This window comes from Anomaloglossus baeobatrachus, chromosome 10 (genome assembly GCF_048569485.1).
Source record: "Anomaloglossus baeobatrachus isolate aAnoBae1 chromosome 10, aAnoBae1.hap1, whole genome shotgun sequence".
Lineage (NCBI taxonomy): Eukaryota > Metazoa > Chordata > Amphibia > Anura > Aromobatidae > Anomaloglossus > Anomaloglossus baeobatrachus.
In genome coordinates this window covers 152,321,722-152,341,341 of record NC_134362.1, presented here as the reverse complement: position 1 = coordinate 152,341,341, position 19,620 = coordinate 152,321,722, and positions in this window count along the sequence as shown.

Below are 19,620 nucleotides of genomic sequence, written 5' to 3'. Positions count from 1 at the left end.
CCTAGCCTGGTCCTTTTTTGACATAGCAAAAGATCGCCCAAATTATGTGATCTGTAAAATTTGTCATGGTTCTCTTAGTAGAGGTCAAAACCTCAGCAGTTTGACAACTTCTTCCATGAATCGTCACATGAATAAATATCATTTTCCACGCACAACTTCCACCACTGTAACCGCAACAGGCACTTTGCTTGGTAGGTCGTCAGTTGGTTTGGAAGGGGAAACAAGTGAGTGTGTACAGCTCTCTCAGACATTGATAGCACCAACGTTGGATGAAGGCAACATCATGTCTCCGCCTGCACTTTCCTCACAAACCTGCATTTTTCCAGGGACACCCTACTCAACACTGTCTACACACAGCAGCCAGATCTCTGTCCCTCAGATGTGGTCAAATAAAAGGCCATTTCCTGCGACCCATGACAAAGCTAAGAGGTTGACTCTATCCCTCTGTAAGCTCTTGGCTACCGAAATGCTGCCTTTCCGCCTAGTGGACACACAGGATTTTAGAGACCTTATGTCTGTCGCTGTGCCCCAGTACCAGACGCCTACTCGCCACTACTTCTCTAAGAAAGGTGTGCCCGCGCTACACCAGCATGTCGCACAAAACATCACCGCTTCCTTGAGAAACTCCTTGTGTGAACGGGTGCATTTCACCACCGATACTTGAACCAGTAAGCATGGACAGGGACGTTACATGTCGCTGACTGGGCACTGGGTAACTATGGTGATAGATGGTGAAGGGTCTGCTGCACAAGTCTTGCCGTCCCCACGACTTGTGTGTCAATCCTCTGTCTGTCCAAGTTCCGCCACTGCTTCTGCCTCCTCCACCTCATCTGGGTCCTCCACCTCTGCCCCAAGCCTGCCTGGTCAGGCCACCAGCGTTCTCACTGCGCAGACGGAATCACGCACCCCTCATTACTCTGCTGGCAGCAGAGCGCAATGGCATCAGGCGGTCTTTAGCTTGACATGTCTTGGGAATAAGAGTCACACAGCTGAGGAGTTGTGGTCAGCTCTGCGGTCCGAGTTTAATAAATGGTTGTCTCCACTCAACCTGCAGCCTGGTAAGGCCGTGTGCGACAATGCTGCAAACCTGGGTGCGGCCCTTCGCCTGGGCAAGGTGACACACGTACCTTGTATGGCTCACGTGTTGAACCTTGTCGTCCAGCAATTTTTAACACACTATCCCGGCCTAGATGGCCATCTGACCAGGGCACGAAAACTGTCTGCTCACTTCCGCCGTTCAAGCGCCGCAGCTGAGCGACTTGCATCGCTCCAGAAGTCTCTCGGCCTGCCGGTTCATCGCCTGAAATGCGATGTGCCGACACGCTGGAATTCGACTCTCCACATGTTACAGCGACTGTGGCAGCACCGCCGAGCCCTGGTGCAATACGTCATAACGTATAGCCTGGGCCAACGAGATGCAGAGGTGGGGCAGATCACCCTGATGGAGTGGTCTCAGATCAAGGACCTAGGCACCCTTCTGCACAGTTTCGACATGGCGACGAATATGTTTAGCGCTGACAATGCCATTATCAGCATGACAATTCCAGTCATTTACATGCTGGAGCACACGCTAAACACTTCGGAGTCAGGGGGTGGGACAACAGGAAGGGGAGGAACTACAGGAGGATTCATATGCGCAAGGGACAACAACATCACCAAGGTCCAGACGTTCATCATCACCAACGCAGCAGGCATGGGACCATGGGGGAAAGGCATTCCATGATTAAGACCTTGACAGGTCGAAACATGTAGGAAATTGCTCCTCTGTCCTATTTGCCTCCGTATTTTTGTCTTGTATTGATGGAAGATTTTTATTACCAATAAAGAAATTGATTTTAAGCCGATTCTCTCCTGGAGTTGCTGGAAATCCTCCTTTTTTCTTCTCCATGTGTTTTCACCCAGGTCAGGGTGTTTCCGTGCACCAGAGGTAAGATCTGGAGATCGGGAGTGAAGAGGGGTGAGCTGAATTCTTCCTCTCTTTTCTGGTATTACTCTTTTCTGGTATTACTTGCCGTTGCCCTGGATAGTAACTAAGTGTCTCTCTGTCTCTCTCACTCTCTCTTACTCTCTCACTCTCCCTCTCTGACTTTCTGTCTTCCTCTCTGACTGTCTATCTCCCTCTTTTACTGTCTGTCTCCCTTTCTGTCTGCCTCTAGATAAAAGCTGAAGGGAAAAAGCGCAATAGGGTCTTACCCAATAGACATATAAGAGTAACAAGGGAATGTGCTCACCTTATGGGGTTGTGTGTCACACAACCGGAATTAAAGCATGTAGTCAGCTGTTGCAGAGTCCACATGCTAAAAAAGCCAAAGCAGATAAGGAATAGAGTTGAGCGCGGTTCGTGGTTCGTGGTTCTCCAGTTCTAGGCTCGAGTGATTTTGGGGCATGTTCTAGATCGAACTAGAACTCGAGCTTTTTGCAAAAGCTCGATAGTTCTAGAAACGTTCGAGAACGGTTCTAGCAGCCAAAAAACAGCTAAATCTTAGCTTGGTTTCTGCTGTAATAGTGTAAGTCACTCTGTGAATCAAACTATTATCACATTTCAGTGTATAGTGTGCGGGAACAGCGCCTTCAGATCACTGCTGTTTCTATAATGGCGATCGCCATTTTTTTTTTTTTTTTCTTGTCTTCCTTCCCTAAGCGCGCGCGTCTTGTGGGGCTGGCCAGCATGTCAGCCAATCACAGACACACACACACCTAAGTGGACTTTGAGGCAGAGAAGCAACGGCATGTGTGATAGGATCTGCATGTCACATGTCCCTGCATTATAAAACCGGACATTTTCTTCACGATCGCCATTATCTGCCTTCTGCATCTTTGGTGTCAGACATCAGTGTCGCAGCTCCGTCCTCCTGAGTCCTATAGCCGATACAGCTGTATGCGCTGCATACACAGCGTTAGACAGCTTAGGGAGAGCACATTCTAGCAGTCCTTTTAAGGGCTCGTACCGGCAGGGTCAGAGAGCCATAGGTGACAGGTCCTGCAAACAGCAACAGCGTCTGTGTAGCCCAGGTCAGGGATTTCCTCCCTGCATTTCACCATTAGGAGGGAATAGAAAGGCAGGCTTCCATTCCTCTACCCAGAGCACCACAATCCTGCCACTGTACCCTCTTGTCCGCTGCACACTCCAACTCATTCTAAGTAAGCCATTATACTAGCAAACACTCAGTGTACCTAGTGGCATCCTATCTGTGGCTATTGGACTTTGCTATAGTCCCACTAGTGCAAAGACATTTGCAGAGCACATCTGCCTGCATTGCACACTCCAAGTTTTTTAAACTAAGCAATTTTACTAGCAAACACTCAGTGTACCTAGTGGCATCCTATACGTGGCTATTGGACTTTGCTATAGTCCCACTAGTGCAAAGACATTAGCAGAGCACATCTGCCTGCATTGCACACTCCAAGTTTTTTAAACTCAGCCATTATACTAGCAAACACTCAGTGTACCTAGTGGCATCCTATACGTGGCTATTGGACTTTGCTATAGTCCCACTAGGGCCAAGACATTTGCAGAGCGCATCTGCCTGCGTTGCACACTCTAACAAATTATAACGAAGCCATTATACTAGCAAACACTCAGTGTACCTAGTGGCATCCTATACGTGGCTATTGGACTTTGCTATAGTCCCACTAGTGCCAAGACATTTGCAGCACGTCTGCCTGCGTTGCACACTCCAACGAATTATAACTAAGAAATTATACTAGCACACACTCAGTGTACCTAGTGGCATCCTATACGTGGCTATTGGACTTTGCTATAGTCCCACTAGTGCAAAGACATTAGCAGAGCACATCTGCCTGCATTGCACACTCCAAGTTTTTTAAACTCAGCCATTATACTAGCAAACACTCAGTGTACCTAGTGGCATCCTATACGTGGCTATTGGACTTTGCTATAGTCCCACTAGTGCCAAGACATTTGCAGAGCGCATCTGCCTGCGTTGCACACTCCAACTAATTATAACGAAGCCATTATACTAGCAAACACTCAGTGTACCCAGTGGCATCCTATACGTGGCTATTGGACTTTGCTATAGTCCCACTAGTGCCAAGACATTTGCAGAGCGCATCTGCCTGCGTTGCACACTCCAACTCATTATAACTAAGCCATTATACTAGCAAACACTCAGTGTACCTAGTGGCATCCTATACGTGGCTATTGGACTTTGCTATAGTCCCACTAGGGCCAAGACATTTGCAGAGCGCATCTGCCTGCGTTGCACACTCCAACTAATTATAACGAAGCCATTATACTAGCAAACACTCAGTGTACCTAGTGGCATCCTATACGTGGCTATTGGACTTTGCTATAGTCCCACTAGTGCCAAGACATTTGCAGCACGTCTGCCTGCGTTGCACACTCCAACGAATTATAACTAAGCCATTATACTAGCACACACTCAGTGTACCTAGTGGCATCCTATACGTGGCTATTGGACTTTGCTATAGTCCCACTAGTGCAAAGACATTAGCAGAGCACATCTGCCTGCATTGCACACTCCAAGTTTTTTAAACTCAGCCATTATACTAGCAAACACTCAGTGTACCTAGTGGCATCCTATACGTGGCTATTGGACTTTGCTATAGCCCCACTAGTGCCAAGACATTTGCAGAGCGCATCTGCCTGCGTTGCACACTCCAACTAATTATAACGAAGCCATTATACTAGCAAACACTCAGTGTACCTAGTGGCATCCTATACGTGGCTATTGGACTTTGCTATAGTCCCACTAGTGCCAAGACATTTGCAGAGCGCATCTGCCTGCGTTGCACACTCCAACTCATTATAACTAAGCCATTATACTAGCAAACACTCAGTGTACCTAGTGGCATCCTATACGTGGCTATTGGACTTTGCTATAGTCCCACTAGTGCCAAGACATTTGCAGAGCGCATCTGCCTGCGTTGCACACTCCAACTCATTATAACTAAGCCATTATACTAGCAAACACTCAGTGTACCTAGTGGCATCCTATACGTGGCTATTGGACTTTGCTATAGTCCCACTAGGGCCAAGACATTTGCAGAGCGCATCTGCCTGCGTTGCACACTCCAACTAATTATAACGAAGCCATTATACTAGCAAACACTCAGTGTACGTAGTGGCATCCTATACGTGGCTATTGGACTTTGCTATAGTCCCACTAGTGCCAAGACATTTGCAGAGCGCATCTGCCTGCGTTGCACACTCCAACTCATTATAACTAAGCCATTATACTAGCAAACACTCAGTGTACCTAGTGGCATCCTATACGTGGCTATTGGACTTTGCTATAGTCCCACTAGGGCCAAGACATTTGCAGAGCGCATCTGCCTGCGTTGCACACTCCAACTAATTATAACGAAGCCATTATACTAGCAAACACTCAGTGTACCTAGTGGCATCCTATACGTGGCTATTGGACTTTGCTATAGTCCCACTAGTGCCAAGACATTTGCAGAGCGCATCTGCCTGCGTTGCACACTCCAACTAATTATAACGAAGCCATTATACTAGCAAACACTCAGTGTACCTAGTGGCATCCTATACGTGGCTATTGGACTTTGCTATAGTCCCACTAGTGCCAAGACATTTGCAGAGCGCATCTGCCTGCGTTGCACACTCCAACAAATTATAACGAAGCCATTATACTAGCAAACACTCAGTGTACCTAGTGGCATCCTATACGTGGCTATTGGACTTTGCTATAGTCCCACTAGTGCCAAGACATTTGCAGAGCGCATCTGCCTGCATTGCACACTCCAACTCATTATAACTAAGCCATTATACTAGCAAACACTCAGTGTACCTAGTGGCATCCTATACGTGGCTATTGGACTTTGCTATAGTCCCACTAGTGCCAAGACATTTGCAGAGCGCATCTGCCTGCGTTGCACACTCCAACTCATTATAACTAAGCCATTATACTAGCAAACACTCAGTGTACCTAGTGGCATCCTATACGTGGCTATTGGACTTTGCTATAGTCCCACTAGTGCCAAGACATTTGCAGAGCGCATCTGCCTGCGTTGCACACTCCAACTAATTATAACGAAGCCATTATACTAGCAAACACTCAGTGTACCTAGTGGCATCCTATACGTGGCTATTGGACTTTGCTATAGTCCCACTAGTGCCAAGACATTTGCAGAGCGCATCTGCCTGCGTTGCACACTCCAACTAATTATAACGAAGCCATTATACTAGCACACACTCAGTGTACCTAGTGGCATCCTATACGTGGCTATTGGACTTTGCTATAGTCCCACTAGTGCCAAGACATTTGCAGAGCACATCTGCCTGCATTGCACACTCCAAGTTTTTTAAACTCAGCCATTATACTAGCAAACAGTCAGTGTACCTAGTGGCATCCTAAACGTGGCTATTGTACTTTTGTCAATTCACAGTATTGGAACGTTATTTGCAGCACGTCTGCCTGCATTGCACACTCTAACTTTTTTAAACTCAGCCATTATACTAGCAAACAGTCAGTGTACCTAGTGGCATCCTAAACGTGGCTATTGTACTTTTGTCAATTCACAGTATTGGAACGTTATTTGCAGCACGTCTGCCTGCATTGCACACTCTAACTTTTTTAAACTCAGCCATTATACTAGCAAACACTCACTGTACCTAGTGGCATCCTAAACGTGGCTATTGTACTTTTGTCAATTCACAGTATTGGAACGTTATTTGCAGCACGTCTGCCTGCATTGCACACTCTAACTTTTTTAAACTCAGCCATTATACTAGCAAACACTCACTGTACCTAGTTGTATCCTAAACGTGGCTATTGTACTTTTGTCAATTCACAGTATTGGAGCGTTATTTGCAGCACGTCTGCCTGCATTGCACACTCTAACTTTTTTAAACTCAGCCATTATACTAGCAAACACTCACTGTACCTAGTTGTATCCTAAACGTGGCTATTGTACTTTTGTCAATTCACAGTATTGGAACGTTATTTGCAGCACGTCTGCCTGCATTGCACACTCTAACTTTTTTAAACTCAGCCATTATACTACCAAACAGTCAGTGTACCTAGTGGCATCCTAAACGTGGCTATTGTACTTTTGTCAATTCACAGTATTGGAACGTTATTTGCAGCACGTCTGCCTGCATTGCACACTCTAACTTTTTTAAACTCAGCCATTATACTACCAAACAGTCAGTGTACCTAGTGGCATCCTAAACGTGGCTATTGTACTTTTGTCAATTCACAGTATTGGAACGTTATTTGCAGCACGTCTGCCTGCATTGCACACTCCAACTCATTATAACTAAGCCATTATACTAGCAAACACTCAGTGTACCTAGTGGCATCCTATACGTGGCTATTGGACTTTGCTATAGTCCCACTAGGGCCAAGACATTTGCAGAGCGCATCTGCCTGCGTTGCACACTCCAACTAATTATAACGAAGCCATTATACTAGCAAACACTCAGTGTACCTAGTGGCATCCTATACGTGGCTATTGGACTTTGCTATAGTCCCACTAGTGCCAAGACATTTGCAGAGCGCATCTGCCTGCGTTGCACACTCCAACTAATTATAACGAAGCCATTATACTAGCAAACACTCAGTGTACCTAGTGGCATCCTATACGTGGCTATTGGACTTTGCTATAGTCCCACTAGTGCCAAGACATTTGCAGAGCGCATCTGCCTGCGTTGCACACTCCAACAAATTATAACGAAGCCATTATACTAGCAAACACTCAGTGTACCTAGTGGCATCCTATACGTGGCTATTGGACTTTGCTATAGTCCCACTAGTGCCAAGACATTTGCAGAGCGCATCTGCCTGCATTGCACACTCCAACTCATTATAACTAAGCCATTATACTAGCAAACACTCAGTGTACCTAGTGGCATCCTATACGTGGCTATTGGACTTTGCTATAGTCCCACTAGTGCCAAGACATTTGCAGAGCGCATCTGCCTGCGTTGCACACTCCAACTCATTATAACTAAGCCATTATACTAGCAAACACTCAGTGTACCTAGTGGCATCCTATACGTGGCTATTGGACTTTGCTATAGTCCCACTAGGGCCAAGACATTTGCAGAGCGCATCTGCCTGCGTTGCAAACTCCAACTAATTATAACGAAGCCATTATACTAGCAAACACTCAGTGTACCTAGTGGCATCCTATACGTGGCTATTGGACTTTGCTATAGTCCCACTAGTGCCAAGACATTTGCAGAGCGCATCTGCCTGCGTTGCACACTCCAACTAATTATAACGAAGCCATTATACTAGCACACACTCAGTGTACCTAGTGGCATCCTATACGTGGCTATTGGACTTTGCTATAGTCCCACTAGTGCCAAGACATTTGCAGAGCACATCTGCCTGCATTGCACACTCCAAGTTTTTTAAACTCAGCCATTATACTAGCAAACAGTCAGTGTACCTAGTGGCATCCTAAACGTGGCTATTGTACTTTTGTCAATTCACAGTATTGGAACGTTATTTGCAGCACGTCTGCCTGCATTGCACACTCTAACTTTTTTAAACTCAGCCATTATACTAGCAAACAGTCAGTGTACCTAGTGGCATCCTAAACGTGGCTATTGTACTTTTGTCAATTCACAGTATTGGAACGTTATTTGCAGCACGTCTGCCTGCATTGCACACTCTAACTTTTTTAAACTCAGCCATTATACTAGCAAACACTCACTGTACCTAGTGGCATCCTAAACGTGGCTATTGTACTTTTGTCAATTCACAGTATTGGAACGTTATTTGCAGCACGTCTGCCTGCATTGCACACTCTAACTTTTTTAAACTCAGCCATTATACTAGCAAACACTCACTGTACCTAGTTGTATCCTAAACGTGGCTATTGTACTTTTGTCAATTCACAGTATTGGAGCGTTATTTGCAGCACGTCTGCCTGCATTGCACACTCTAACTTTTTTAAACTCAGCCATTATACTAGCAAACACTCACTGTACCTAGTTGTATCCTAAACGTGGCTATTGTACTTTTGTCAATTCACAGTATTGGAACGTTATTTGCAGCACGTCTGCCTGCATTGCACACTCTAACTTTTTTAAACTCAGCCATTATACTACCAAACAGTCAGTGTACCTAGTGGCATCCTAAACGTGGCTATTGTACTTTTGTCAATTCACAGTATTGGAACGTTATTTGCAGCACGTCTGCCTGCATTGCACACTCTAACTTTTTTAAACTCAGCCATTATACTACCAAACAGTCAGTGTACCTAGTGGCATCCTAAACGTGGCTATTGTACTTTTGTCAATTCACAGTATTGGAACGTTATTTGCAGCACGTCTGCCTGCATTGCACACTCTAACTTTTTTAAACTCAGCCATTATACTAGCAAACAGTCAGTGTACCTAGTGGCATCCTAAACGTGGCTATTGTACTTTTGTCAATTCACAGTATTGGAACGTTATTTGCAGCACGTCTGCCTGCATTGCACACTCTAACTTTTTTAAACTCAGCCATTATACTAGCAAACAGTCAGTGTACCTAGTGGCATCCTAAACGTGGCTATTGTACTTTTGTCAATTCACAGTATTGGAACGTTATTTGCAGCACGTCTGCCTGCATTGCACACTCTAACTTTTTTAAACTCAGCCATTATACTAGCAAACACTCACTGTACCTAGTTGTATCCTAAACGTGGCTATTGTACTTTTGTCAATTCACAGTATTGGAGCGTTATTTGCAGCACGTCTGCCTGCATTGCACACTCTAACTTTTTTAAACTCAGCCATTATACTAGCAAACACTCACTGTACCTAGTTGTATCCTAAACGTGGCTATTGTACTTTTGTCAATTCACAGTATTGGAACGTTATTTGCAGCACGTCTGCCTGCATTGCACACTCTAACTTTTTTAAACTCAGCCATTATACTACCAAACAGTCAGTGTACCTAGTGGCATCCTAAACGTGGCTATTGTACTTTTGTCAATTCACAGTATTGGAACGTTATTTGCAGCACGTCTGCCTGCATTGCACACTCTAACTTTTTTAAACTCAGCCATTATACTACCAAACAGTCAGTGTACCTAGTGGCATCCTAAACGTGGCTATTGTACTTTTGTCAATTCACAGTATTGGAACGTTATTTGCAGCACGTCTGCCTGCATTGCACACTCTAACTTTTTTAAACTCAGCCATTATACTAGCAAACAGTCAGTGTACCTAGTGGCATCCTAAACGTGGCTATTGTACTTTTGTCAATTCACAGTATTGGAACGTTATTTGCAGCACGTCTGCCTGCATTGCACACTCTAACTTTTTTAAACTCAGCCATTATACTAGCAAACAGTCAGTGTACCTAGTGGCATCCTAAACGTGGCTATTGTACTTTTGTCAATTCACAGTATTGGAACGTTATTTGCAGCACGTCTGCCTGCATTGCACACTCTAACTTTTTTAAACTCAGCCATTATACTACCAAACAGTCAGTGTACCTAGTGGCATCCTAAACGTGGCTATTGTACTTTTGTCAATTCACAGTATTGGAACGTTATTTGCAGCACGTCTGCCTGCATTGCACACTCTAACTTTTTTAAACTCAGCCATTATACTACCAAACAGTCAGTGTACCTAGTGGCATCCTATACGTGGCTATTGGACTTTGCTATAGTCCCACTAGTGCCAAGACATTTGCAGAGCGCATCTGCCTGCGTTGCACACTCCAACTAATTATAACGAAGCCATTATACTAGCAAACACTCACTGTACCTAGTTGTATCCTAAACGTGGCTATTGTACTTTTGTCAATTCACAGTATTGGAACGTTATTTGCAGCACGTCTGCCTGCATTGCACACTCTATCTTTTTTAAACTCATCCATTATACTACCAAACAGTCAGTGTACCTAGTGGCATCCTAAACGTGGCTATTGTACTTTTGTCAATTCACAGTATTGGAACGTTATTTGCAGCACGTCTGCCTGCATTGCACACTCTAACTTTTTTAAACTCAGCCATTATACTACCAAACAGTCAGTGTACCTAGTGGCATCCTAAACGTGGCTATTGTACTTTTGTCAATTCACAGTATTGGAACGTTATTTGCAGCACGTCTGCCTGCATTGCACACTCTAACTTTTTTAAACTCAGCCATTATACTAGCAAACAGTCAGTGTACCTAGTGGCATCCTAAACGTGGCTATTGTACTTTTGTCAATTCACAGTATTGGAACGTTATTTGCAGCACGTCTGCCTGCATTGCACACTCTAACTTTTTTAAACTCAGCCATTATACTAGCAAACAGTCAGTGTACCTAGTGGCATCCTAAACGTGGCTATTGTACTTTTGTCAATTCACAGTATTGGAACGTTATTTGCAGCACGTCTGCCTGCATTGCACACTCTAACTTTTTTAAACTCAGCCATTATACTAGCAAACAGTCAGTGTACCTAGTGGCATCCTAAACGTGGCTATTGTACTTTTGTCAATTCACAGTATTGGAACGTTATTTGCAGCACGTCTGCCTGCATTGCACACTCTAACTTTTTTAAACTCAGCCATTATACTACCAAACAGTCAGTGTACCTAGTGGCATCCTATACGTGGCTATTGGACCTTGCTATAGTCCCACTAGTGCCAAGACATTTGCAGAGCGCATCTGCCTGCGTTGCACACTCCAACTAATTATAACGAAGCCATTATACTAGCAAACACTCACTGTACCTAGTTGTATCCTAAACGTGGCTATTGTACTTTTGTCAATTCACAGTATTGGAACGTTATTTGCAGCACGTCTGCCTGCATTGCACACTCTATCTTTTTTAAACTCATCCATTATACTAGCAAACACACAGTGTACCTAGTGGCATCCTATACGTGGCTATTGGACTTTGCTATAGTCCCACTAGTGCCAAGACATTTGCAGAGCGCATCTGCCTGCGTTGCACACTCCAACAAATTATAACGAAGCCATTATACTAGCACACACTCAGTGTACCTAGTGGCATCCTATACGTGGCTATTGGACTTTGCTATAGTCCCACTAGTGCAAAGACATTTGCATAGCACGTCTGCCTGCATTGCACACTACAACTTTTTTAAACTAAGCAATTTTACTAGCAAACACTCACTGTACCTAGTTGTATCCTAAACGTGGCTATTGTACTTTTGTCAATTCACACTACTGCAAATCTATGTGCAGCACCTCTGCATGACAACCTCGTGCTCTGTTTTTAATAAGCTATAATGATAGCACAAAATACTGCCATTTTGTGGCATCATAGAACTGGCTGTTGTATTCCATTAGTGCCCCACTGGTGACAAGCTATTTCTAGCACCTCTACATCACACCCTCATGCACATTTTGCTACGCTAATGTTATAGCAAACTCATGGAATTCATTGCTGCATTTCATAATTCGGAGGGATAGAAAGTCAGGCTTCCTTTAGCTTTTCCTTCTGTTCATAGACAGCATCTCCAAGACAAATTTCCCCTCCACGTCTAAGTGTGGAGAGGCAGCTAGTGCGCATGCGTGTGCCGATGTACCCCAGCTGCAGCATAATTACAGTGTTTCGCCTAGTGAGTATGCTCAGCCTGACTGTGCCATTCCTGACGCTAAGTTTTCATTTCGGGATACAGCGCATGCTCCCACACTAAGTGTGAAAAGCCTCTTTGCACAGGTGCTTGCATTCCGTGCCGGGTCTAAGTCCTGTTTTGGGCATAGACACCATGCTAAAGCTGATAGTCTTTTTTCAGAGACTGTATTTCATGCTACGGAGCATGCTCAGGCACTTCCTGCATCAGAGACTAGGTCCGGTAATGAACTCTTTGGCCCTGGCCCTGATGTGGGGGTCCCATATAGACCACAGGGCATCAGGTGTCCTCCCAAATGGCTTGCAGAGGCCCACACCTATGACTTGTCACCGCATTATTGATGCTCAGACGATGACTGGTGAGGTGTTTGGGTCATGGCAGCCATGAGGTCATCATTGAAGTTGCGTTTCCAAATAGGACGCTAGTTATGCCACTCATGACGTGTCACTCTACTTTTGTCTCCCGGAGGTGCATTGTGGTTCACCCTGGTTTGGGGCGGACCCAGGTTATAAAAGGGGCTGGAGCCAACAAGGAGGTGCGCAGTCTTCTATTATGCTCCGAAAGAGCACACCTCCATGTGTTGAACCCATTGCGGCTTTAGGCCAGAGGTAGGCAGGGATCGGGTGGTGGATGCAGGCCACCACCACAGTTGGTAACGCAGAACGGTTAAGACCAGCTCCTGTCCTAACAGTCCTGCTTGTGCAGCCCAGTGGCATTAACAGGCCTGCTGCTGCTGATGCGCCTGCTGTCCACAGGTGTGGCCCCTACGCACACGGTCAGCGTACTCAATGGCCCCTGTGTTGTTAACAGGGAGTTCCTGGGCTGGGTGGGCATGTGGACCCTGTGACGCTAACAGGGCTCACAGTCTCCAGATCCGAATGGCGTCTAACTCGGTTCAGGCTACTATTAGTTTCATAGCCACACAGCTCTGTATCCTCCACCAAACCTTCAAGTTGCCAACCTCTCCTTTTCCAACTGGGAGCACGGTGGACACTGACTGCTGATAGGGATATATACCTTTCTCTTTCTTTTCTTATTAATTTTCGTTATATAGCGGTCACAGATTATATACCACTTTATCCAAATCTGCCAGTCCCACTGTAACAGATGTTGTTTCTTCAGCAAATGTTACAGTTGCTTAACCACCAAATCCACGGACCAAAACTTTTTTCCCCTTTCCAACACACCTGTTCCCCTTTCCAACAGCATCTGTCCTTTTTCAACTCATTTTGGGATATGACCAAAAGTGCAACTGTGCAGGGACACCGTACTCAACGCCATCTCAGCACAGCAGCCATCCCTCGGTCCCTCCGATGTGGACAAGTAAAAGACCATTTCCTCCTATCCATGACAAAGCGTTGAGATTCACTCTGTGCAGCACTGGTGTTTAGTGGACAAGTAGATCTAAGATTGCGTACCACATTCTGCAGATACTCCTGTATACGTGCGTCTATTTCTATGGCAGGAATTAGTTCGCCAAATTTTGTCTTGTACCGGGGATCTAACAGTGTGGCAACCCAGTATTCAGGATTAGTTCAAATTCATACAATCCGAGGGTCATGTAGGTAGTGCAGCAAGAAGGCGCTCATGTGTCTTGTGCATCCAGGAGGACCAAGTCCTTGGTGTGTTGGTGGCAGAGAGGTGAGAATCGTGCATCCTTCCTCTGCCCTCTACCCACAACCTCGCACAACCGAAATGTGAGCAAGCTCTCACTCATCTGCTGAGTCTTCCATGCCCATCGCCAGTTCGTCCTCCATTTCTTCATGGGCTCCTGCACTTTCATCAACACTTTTTGCTGATACTATGCGCCCTTGTTAATCCCTCTCCCTCACCATGAATGCCGCATAGGTGCCGCTGACCATCTGGACCTCGTAGATCTTGTTATCCCTTCCGCATATGACTCCTCCTGTACTTCCTCCCCTTCCTCTTGTCCCAACACCTGACTCAGAATAATAATTACAGTGTGCTCCATCATGTAGATGACCAGAATTGTCACGCTGAGAATGACATTGCCAGTGCTAAACATCTTCGTCGACATTTCAAAACTGTGTAGCAGGGTGCATAGGTCCTTGATCTGACACCACTCCAGCAGCGTGATCTGCACCACCTCTGGATCAAGTTATCCCAGGCTATATGTCTTACCGTATTTCAGCAGGGCTCTGCGGTGCTGCCACACACGCTGCAACATGTGCAGATTCCAATTCCTGCGTGTCGAAACATCGCATTTACGGCGTTTAACTGCCAGACCCTAAGACTTCCGGAGTGATGAAAGTTGTTGAGCTGCTGTGTGCGCACGATGGAAGTGAGCACATAGCGAGCGTGCCCACTGCACAAGGCCATGTAGGCCGTGATGGTGTTTTAAAAATTGCTGGCGAATTCGGTTCAACACGTGAGCCCTAAAAGGCACGTGTGTCACATTGCCCTGAGGATGGCCCGCAGCCAGGTTTGCATCATTGCCGCACACGGCTGTTAAGTCACCAACGTAGTCCGCTCCGTCAATTTGTACTCCGGTTGCCAGGTGACAACGTGTTCCTTTCATGAATAGTGCTGATGATGTGAGAGTAGTCGATGCCAGCGGCGCAGGTGGACGCAGGTTATGCTCACCCACTGGGCTGCATTACCTTGACAGATGCAGAATCTCTGGCTGAATGTAGCTGGTGGGTATCTCACAGATGAAATACCATCATTCAGCTACAACCAATGGGAAGACACCACACCCTTTTTTATGCCCATCCTGTCTGCAGACCACTGCCAGACATAGCTATGAACCTCTGGTTAATTTTACCCCCAGTTCAGTTTTATGATTTTGTGTGCTTGTTACCTGACTACTAGTGATGAGCGAGTATGCTTGTTACTACTCGGTACTCGCACGAGTATCACTGTACTCGGGCTACTCGGCGGGTACCGAGTAATTTCGTGATACTCGTGCTTTACTCGTGGTCTTCATTTCTGCATGTTGGCGCTCTTTTGAGAGCCAGCCCTCATGCAGGGATTGGCTGGCAGACCACTGCAATGCCACAGCCCTGTTAGTTGTGGAATTGCAGTGATTGGCCGGCCTGCACAGCGTGACCGAGCCTTTATACCGGCCGGCGCGCTGTGCTCTGTACACAGCCATCTCATATTCCCTGCTTTCCACGCCCACAGGCGCCTATGATTGGTTGCAGTGAGACACGCCCCCACGCTGAGTGACAGGTGTCACACTGCACCCAATCACAGCAGCCGGTGGGCGTGTCTATACTGTGCAGTAAAATAAATAAATAAATAATTAAAAAAACCGGCGTGCGGTCCCCCCAATTTTAATACCAGCCAGATAAAGCCATACGGCTGAAGGCTGGTATTCTCAGGATGGGGAGCTCCACGTTATGGGGAGCCCCCCACCCTAACAATAACAGTCAGCAGCCGCCCAGAATTGCCGCATACATTATATGCGACAGTTCTGGGACTGTACCCGGCTCTTCCCGATTTACCCTGGTGCGTTGGCAAATCGGGGTAATAAGGAGTTATTGGCAGCCCATAGCTGCCAATAAGTCCTAGATTAATCATGTCAGGCGTCTATGAGACACCCTCCATGATTAATCTGTAAATTACAGTAAATAAACACACACACCCGAAAAATCCTTTATTAGAAATAAAAAACAATAACAAAGTCCCTCATCACCAATTTATTACCCACAACAAAACCCTCCATGTCCGGTGTAATCCACGGTCCTCCAGCGTCGCGTCCAGCTCTGCTGCATGCAGGTGACAGGAGCTGCAGAATACACCGCCGCTCCGGTCACCTCCACGCAGCTAATGAGGTGAGTATAGCGATCAGCTGAGCTGTCACTGAGGTTACCTGGATCCAGCGGTGGATGCAGCGGTGGCCGCGGGTAACCTCAGTGACAGCAGCTGATCGCGCTACTTACCGCCGCTCCGGTCAGCTTCACACAGCAACTGAGGTGAGAAGCGCGATCAGCTGCTGTCAGTCAGGTAACTCGCGGCCACCGCTGGATCCAGCGGTGGCCGCGATTAACCTCAGTGACAGCAGCTGATCGCTATACTCTCCTCAGTTGGTGCATGGAGCTGACCGGAGCGGCGGTGAGTAGTGCGATCAGCTGCTGTCACTGAGGTTACCCGCGGCCACCGCTGGATCCAGGTAACCTCAGTGACAGCTCAGCTGATCGCTATACTCACCTCATTAGCTGCGTGGAGGTGACCGGAGCGGCGGTGTATTCTGCAGCTCCTGTCACCTGCATGCAGCAGAGCTGGATGCGACGCTGGAGGACCGTGGATTACACCGGACATGGAGGGTTTGTCGGGGTTAATAAATTGGTAATGAGGGACTTTGTTATTGTTTTTTATTTCTAATAAAGGATTTTTCGTGTGTGTGTGTTTTTTAACTGTAATTTACAGATTAATCATGGAGGGTGTCTCATAGACGCCTGACATGATTAATCTAGGACTTATTGGCAGCTATGGGCTGCCAATAACTCCTTATTACCCCGATTTGCCAACGCACCAGGGTAAATCGGGAAGAGCCGGGTACAGCCCCAGAACTGTCGCATATAATGTATGCGGCAATTCTGGGCGGCTGTTGGCTGTTATTGTTAGGGTGGGGGGCTCCCCATAACGTGGCGCTCCCCATCCTGAGAATACCAGCCTTCAGCCGTATGGCTTTATCTGGCTGGTATTAAAATTGGGGGGGACCGCACGCCGTTTTTTTTAATTATTTAATTATTTATTTCACTGCACAGTATACACACACACCGGCTGCTGTGATTGGGTGCAGTGTGACACCTGTCACTCAGAGTGGGGGCGTGTCTCACTGCAACCAATCATAGGCGCCGAAAAGCAGGAAAGCAGAGAATACGAGATTGATTAATGACCGGCCGGCTTTTTCAAAAGAAGAAAAGCCGCAGGAGCAGTGTGAATGCCGTGCAGTGCCGCAGCAGTGATCGGCGAACGGTGAGTAAGAGAGAGGGGGGAGAATGACCGACAGACTGTGAGAGGGGGACAGACAAGACAGAGAGAGACCGACAGAGCGAGACCGACCGACGGGAGATAGAATGAAAAAAAAAATGACCGACATCGCTAGTAAAAAGCACAAAACGTGCGTTTTGGACATCGGAGTGCCACACAATGTTTATGTAAAATCTTTCATGTATTAATCTCAAAAAGTAACATACACCAGCTCTATCTCACTATTGGGTATGTGCCCTTAACATTTCCGCCATGAAAATTCATTTTGGGGTCATTTTGCAAGGTTTTCTGGTGAGTCCGTAAAAATGGCGTAAAACTCGGACAAAATTGTTCACAGCTGTGACTTTTGAGTGATAAATGCTTCAAGGGGTCTTCCCCATGCTGATGCCATGTCATTTGAGCACTCTTCTGAGACTTTTGTGACAGTTTTAGGGTTTCTCCATGCTGCCGGGGGGTCATTTCACAAAAATACTCGGGTCTCCCATAGGATAACATTGGGCTCGTTGCTCGGGCCGAGTACACGAGTATCTTGGGAGGCTCGGCCCGAGCCTCGAGCACCCGAGCTTTTTAGTACTCGCTCATCACTACTGACTACTTTTCCTGCTTGCTGTTTATGTACCTTGTTGGCCGATACGCATTTCAACTCTGCTTGTTTTCTGATTCTTTCCTGGCCGTCCCATTCTGTTCCTGTTCCTCAATTAATGTTTTGACCCTGCCTGACTACTATTCTCTGTAATAGCGGTGTGACTCACATTTCCCATACATTTCAAAGTAAAGCTTTGACCGCCTGATGGCATTGAGCTCTGCTGCCAGCATAGTAAGGAGGTGTGTGGTAGTCCTTGTGCGCAGTTGCAAGGAAGGGTGGCCTGACCACACAGGGTTTGCGCCAAGGTAGAGGACCCACACGAGGTTGAAGAGGCAGAAGCAGTGTATTAACTTCTACATACAGAACAAGGATTGAAACAACTCGTGGGGACGGCAAGACTTGTACAGCAGACCCTTCTCCATCTCTCACCATAGTTTGCCAGTGCCCAGTCAGTGACATGTAATGACCCTGTCTATGCTTACTGGTCCAAGTATCTGTGTTGAAATGCACCCTGTCGCACACAGATTTTCTCAAGGAAGTGGTGATGTTGTGTGCGACATGCTGGTGTAGCGCGGGCATGCTTTTCTTGGAGAAGCAGTGGTGATTGGGCATGTGGTACTGGGGCACAGCGACAGACATAAGGTCTGTAAAATCCTGTGTGTCCACTACGCGTAAAGGCAGCATTTCGGTAGCCAACAGCTTACAGAGGGATAGAGTCAACCACTTAGCTTTGTCATGGGTCGCAGTAAGTGGCCTTTTATTTGACCACATCTGAGGGAAAGAGATCTGGCTGCTGTCTGTAGACGGTGTTGAGTAGGGTGTCCCTGGAAAAATGCAGGTTTGTGAGAAAAGTGCAGGCGGAGACATGATGTTGCCTTCATCTTGCCTTCAGATCTGTTCATCTTGTATCATTTTTAAAAAACACATCAAGCAAGGGTTACTCCAAGCGGAGTCTACCTTTTTTCCCAACATTGGGCACACAGACACCCCATCAGTGGCAGCACTTGTGCCCTAGTTGCAAACAGGATGTTTTGATTTGCATCAAGCACATTCCAAATCCACAAGCATTTACTCTCCCCAGGATGACACAGGGGTAGTAAATTCCTTCTGGATCCATGACTTGTTCATTTTGATGAACGTCAGTGTGTCCACATTGTCACTGGACAGACGCGTGCGCTTATCTGTCAGCACACACCCAGCAGCACTGAAGAAGACACGTTCAGAGACAACGCTGGCAGCTGCACACGACAAAATCTCCAAGGCGTAACTGGAGAGCTCTGTCAATTTTTCTAGATTTGAAGCCCAAAAGGAGCAAGGCTCCATTTGCAAAGTCATTGCATCGATGTTCATTTGGAGATACTCCTGTATCATCCTCTCCATCCGTTGACTATGTGTCAGACTTGTTGTCTCTGGTGGCCTTGCAAAGGAGGGTCTAAAAAAATTATGAAAATATTCCATAAAATTGCTGTTACCAGCACCAGATACGGTCCTACTGGTACGGGTAGACTGTTGAAGATGACGATGCCGTCCCATGTTT